The sequence below is a fragment of the Boleophthalmus pectinirostris genome, unplaced genomic scaffold (assembly GCF_026225935.1).
Source record: "Boleophthalmus pectinirostris isolate CB_2022bp ecotype Guang Dong unplaced genomic scaffold, ASM2622593v1 HiC_scaffold_9, whole genome shotgun sequence".
NCBI lineage: Eukaryota > Metazoa > Chordata > Actinopteri > Gobiiformes > Gobiidae > Boleophthalmus > Boleophthalmus pectinirostris.
In genome coordinates, this window is record NW_026571541.1 from 14280288 (window position 1) to 14286113 (window position 5826).

Here is a 5826-nt window from a genome sequence, read left to right on the forward strand (position 1 = left end):
AGAAACCAGGCATGATTTCACCTTCAGTGGAAAGCAATGCACAGTGGACTGTGGCCTTGAAAGACAATTCAGATCAAGTTGCAAACTCTGTTAGGTGCTATATATAGAGCACTAGGACATTGTAGATACACAGCATGGAGTGAGTGCACTACTCAGTGCTCACACATCTGAGCTGTGGGACAAAAGAAAATGTTTAGTACTTTAGTACTTGAACATTTGAGGGGAATAAAACTAAATGTGAAAAGTGTTTACTCATATCCTGTCGCTCAGGCAAAAATACACGCCCACATCGCCTATTGACATTTTCTTCTTACGTAGTTTGTAAGCTTTGTAGTAGAGATTGCACTCAGATTAAATCAAATATGACAGAATTTCTGAAAAAAATTTATAACCATAAATAATTCGCTTGTCAAAGGCCTACTATTGCTTAGTTTTCTAGTTTGTTTGTTCTGATCTCGTTTGCAATCTTACATTACACAACGAAATCTGACATTAACTGTTAAGTAAAAGCAACACGTGGATCAGCCAATGTAAAAAAAAAAGTGATTATTATTAACCTTCTGCATAGTCATGTCTGTGTCCCTTGTTTTTAGGGCAGGTATCAATACTCTGCTTTTCACCTAATGAACACAGGTTAGCTGCTGTTTAGCATCAAGCCATTCAAATGTTGCATGGCACATACTTTCAGGTTAGCTGAAAAAGCGAGCCTGTCATAACAATCCAAACCCTGGGTTATTCGGCTATATTAGACACTGGTTAATACTAGCTGTTGCAGCACATAGTGGTGCGTGGTTTGGAGGATGCGTGTTGCTGATGTGAACCCCAGCAGCAGCGAAGCGCTGTGGAGGAGACTGGCTAACTTTAGCATGCTAATTCAGATCTCCGCTCAGCGCTAGCTGAGCTCCGAGCTGACGTCGCCGTAGCACACATCTGCAAGCGAACCAATGTTAGCTAACGGGATCTGAACTTTCACATGGGTTTGTCACTGAGCTCAAGACTTTCTACAAGAGCACAAACTTAGACGAGCTTTCACACACAAACAGAGAGCTCGATGCACGCCATAAGCAGCGTGCTCAGAGAGTGTCAGTGTTGGGAAAGAGTGGATAGTCCATACCCCATTTGGCAGTGCGACGTGAAGAGGCCGATGTGAGGACTGACGGCCAGCCGACATTCCCCGGAGTGGCCGCCGCCGCTGCCACTACCACCGCTTGCTCCCTTCACTTTCCCGCAAGATGCTCAGTAGTCTCTCCTCATCAAATCTGTTTGATTCTTAAATAAAAATCACAGTCGCAGTTTGGTGTCAGTCCACGGTGACAAATAACGCAGCGCGTCTTGTGGCTGAAGTTTGGCATGAAATGAGAGGACGCGTCACCTTGCAGCGGTTCATGACTCCCACTGTTCAAGATGTAGAAGGGCAGGACGAGTCCGCAGCTTATCACTCCCAGCATTAGCATGTCCGCACGGGCATGCGTATGGCACTGGACTTTTCTGCAATGCACTGGACTCTGGACACTAGTTCTATTTGTATAGTTTTTGAAACAAAAATATACTAATACCTACTGGCCAACATGTAAGCACAACAGGAAACAAATACGTTTGATACGCTGCCTTTAAATATATTCAGATAGGCTATTAGCAGTCACTTAAATGTGTTCACCATATATTACTGTGTTGCAGACCACACACTGAATATTTAATGAATAATATTCAGATGTTTTGAAGCCTGTGCTGTTTTCCAGATGACTGCTCCCTCTGGTGGTCCGGGTATCTGCGGATGCCCTCATGTGAACTCAGCTCAAATTAAGTGCTCTCAACATACTACACCATGGTAAGCTGACTGCAACTTCCTCCTACCTGTTCCATGCTAGTGTATGTTTGTTTATGTTGATTGATGTTGAGGATATTGTAGGATTTTACTTTGTCATTTGAGTTGGAAATGAATCAAGTTCTTAGACTATTGGACAAATTCACACCTGTTGATCACTGATTGTAAATATGGGCCTATTGGCTATGGATGACCGAATCATTCCATTCATAACAAATGCACATACTTTACTTTAGAGGGTCTGTACAATTATTTAGCATCAACACTTTTAAGCTTGTTTTTGAGTGAGAAGGGCACATGAATCTAATCCATCCATTCCAGTTAACAATTTTAAAGATATGGTTTATTCCCCACTCTGACATGACAGGCAAAGTTATTAGGTTCAACAGAATGAGGCAATGAGAGAGAGGAAATAAATTGTTGGGGTAAGGTCAAGAAAAAAGCAGAAGGGATCAGTGGGGACTTGGAGACCTGCAGAGCGACTGAACAAGTGAATAAGGCGGACGACAAAAAAGTGAAACTATGTTGTCATGGAAACTGGCATGGATCTGAAGAGAAAAACAAGAATGTAAATTGGTTTGCCCTTAGGTATAGTGCTGCTGCTGCGGGGAAGAAATCATCATAAATATATAGTCAGGGCCTCCCATTATTGCATATACAAATAATGCCATTTGCAAAACTAATGTATGCATTATAACACTGCTCACGCTGAATGCTAAAGGATGGAGACAGCAGCAAAACAATGCCCATAAGCAAATAAAATAATACTGTATAGGTGGTGCATTCTGTCTCAATCCCAAAAATGAATATATTTGAGCCTTTTTTTTACCCTCAATGGGATGGGCTAACTCATGTTATTTTTGTTATCTGATTTTAGAGATAATACAACATAAAATGGTGTAAAAACTGTTTTCTGTGGTGATTAACTTTATCATCACATGGAGTAATGGAGGTAGCATGGTTCACTGACCATTTTCTTTTTATGAAGAACACTGTGTATTCAGGACACAATGGCACAAATTGAGATCTGTACCAGTAGAAAAGGCATTTTGATATAGTTTGATCTTTGTAATAACTGCTTGGTTTTGTGCTTTGTAAGAAACAAGGGAATAGAAAAGATCAGATCAGATTTTGTAAGATAAATGATAGACATGTTTGTCTGGTCAAATTTAATATTGTGAGTGCCCGAAACTGAAATTAAGCCGAATCATTGAGCACAGTGGATTTAACACTGTTACTGACATTTTGATGTAGAACAAGATTACAGGCTAGAGTGAATATTGTCGGTTCACTGTTGTCCAATGATTTTGTGGCACCATGAGAATTGGGACTGGCTGCTGTCTTGGTGGAGGTTTGGTTTATTCCTATAATGCATCAAGTCTTGATCTTTTGATCAGTGTTTCTCAAACTGTGGTAGGTGTACCTCTGGTGATACGCAATCCCTCTACAGTTTAGGCATTTGTTTAATTTAGAGACAAATCTATTATATTTTTGTTCTGTTTTGGGTTAGTCATCAGTCATAATATCTTTATCTTGATTTAGTCTCACTTTAGACCTTGTTTAGCTCTAAGTTAGGCTTTGTAAAGTCTGGATTTAGATCTGCATGTATGTGGAAGGTCACATAATATTATACATACATAATATAATATTTTTAATATTTTAGAGGGTTATTTCTAATTAAAATTGATTTAATTTTAGTTTGTTTTCAGAATAAAGTTCTAAAAGAAAGAAAACATGTTTTGATTTGATGTAACTAATATAATTGATTTAATTGAGAAACAGTGAAACACAATAGTAGAAAACTGACAGCAGATGGCAGCAGAGTCTAGACGTCTTCTTAGCTTACAACCTTTGCAATTGCTAGATCAAGTAGAGAAATAAGTTTTGCTTTGTTAATAACTTTATAACATCATAACATCAACATCATTTTATGAACATAATTGATGATCAGTAATTGTTGTGCTTTTCAGATATTTTCTTGTTAGTTGTCAACAATTGAATTTTACTATATTTTATGCAAAGTGAATATAAGTCAGTTTTGAACCATGAACTAATGAGTGGTGGCAGTTCAGTCTTTACTATATTGTTTTTGTACGTAAGATAACCAGATTTACTGTGGTTTGTGTTGGTATTGTTGTAATATCAGAACTTGTTCTCTTTAATTCTCTATGAAATACAGCTTATTTCATCCTAACAAAAGTACCATTTAAAAACAGTGACAACTTATAGCTCCTGTTCTGCACTTTCTTTTTTATTTGTGCTTAGCTGGTCTTATCTGCTCTTGGCACTGGTCCAGAGGTGTCTTTACAGTGGCCTGTTACACAGCCCTTTACACTGTGTGTATAGGTATTTGTAATGAGAGACACAGAACCAGTGGAGCTCATGAAGTTTAACGGGGGCCACACGAGGTGAGGTCCTTCACTATTTGTGAATCAGCGCTGACCCTAAAAGAGGTTATGGGCACTGGAGGTGTTGCAGTGACCTTTTGTAAGCTGTGAAAGTCTGTCCAGCCCTCACAAGCAAACTGTGTGCGTCGTCCATGTGGCAGCAGCCCCTCTCAAAGCGCCACAGCTCCAACCGTCTGGATCCTATTAGACGCCTTTGTCTTTCTCCAGCCTCCCCCCCTCCTGGTTGTACTGTCTGTTTTTACTTTGTGTTATTCATATTCATTCCATCACAGCCCTCCTCCCGCTCTCAAGCATCCCACAATGCATTTCGTCAGGACTGTGAGGCAGATGTGTTATTGGGCCATATGAAAACTCAGAGCCAAACTCGGACAATGAACTTCAAACAGTATAATCCAAAAAACAATAATGACTTTGGTTGTGCTGAGAGACAACAAGCTTATTCTATTAGTCCGTGTATAAATGCACGTCTCGGCCTACATGACGGCACAGCTGGCAGCAAGTGGCCTCATCTGGAAGCGCCATCAGCCTGTAGTAAAAACTGTGCTGATGGGTGGGGCTAATGTGACATGCCCTGCCATAAGAACACTGAGAACTGTGCAAACCAAACCTGCTTATACTCCAGTTTAATTGTATGTGTAAGTGTGTCTGAAAGTCATATATGACCACAGCATAAAACAGGGAAATGTATGCCCCTGCTCCCCCTCTCCTCTCTCCCAATCCTGTCTGTGTAATTGATCCCAGCCTGGACATTGGAGTTGCCAGGAGCGATTCATATCATTTTTATCTTTTAGACAAGCCCTCTACTGCTTCCAGATGGAAAAATCACTTTGGGCCCAGAGTTTGTTTATGAAAAAATGTAACGCTTTAATGTTTTTACCTTACAAAAACCAAAAAGCAAAAGGGGGACATTGCTCTTGATATGACTTTTAGAAAATATATATGAACCACACTTGAAAATTTGAAGGCCCAGATTCTACTTGCACAGAATTATTGAGTATTTTTACAGTCACCTTTCTTAGAAACAGCACTCTGATGACCTCTCATGTACAGGCAAAGACCATTGCAAAACCAGTAACTATCTACTTTACTGCCTTGTAAAAATGCACAAGTGAGCAGAAGGACATGATTCCCACTCCCACTGTAACATTTTTTTTCACTATAGAATGTTTTATCCATATGGCTTTGGATCTAACCTGGATCTATATCAGACGTACAATCAACATTTTTTTCTCAGTTACCCATTTATCCTGTCTTTATTTATCTTTATTTATCCTGTTTTACAATGTGTCCTAATAGTAATAGAAAGAAGAAATTGCTATCAATTTGAACACCCATCCTGAATAGGGAAAAGCTGGATGTGAGTGTGAAAATATGTTCATGATTTGAGAGGCCTTCCTCTTGTACTGTATATGTTCCCCAAATGTTTAAGACAACTTCATTTTAGGCTAGAATAACTCTGAGCCTGTATCATAATGCCTTTCATGCTGTGATTTATGCCATTATAATCTTGAAATAACAATCATGCCAGCCAGCATAATACACATTCACACCACTTCAATTAGTGGTGTAGCTGTAAATCACAGACAGCGTATG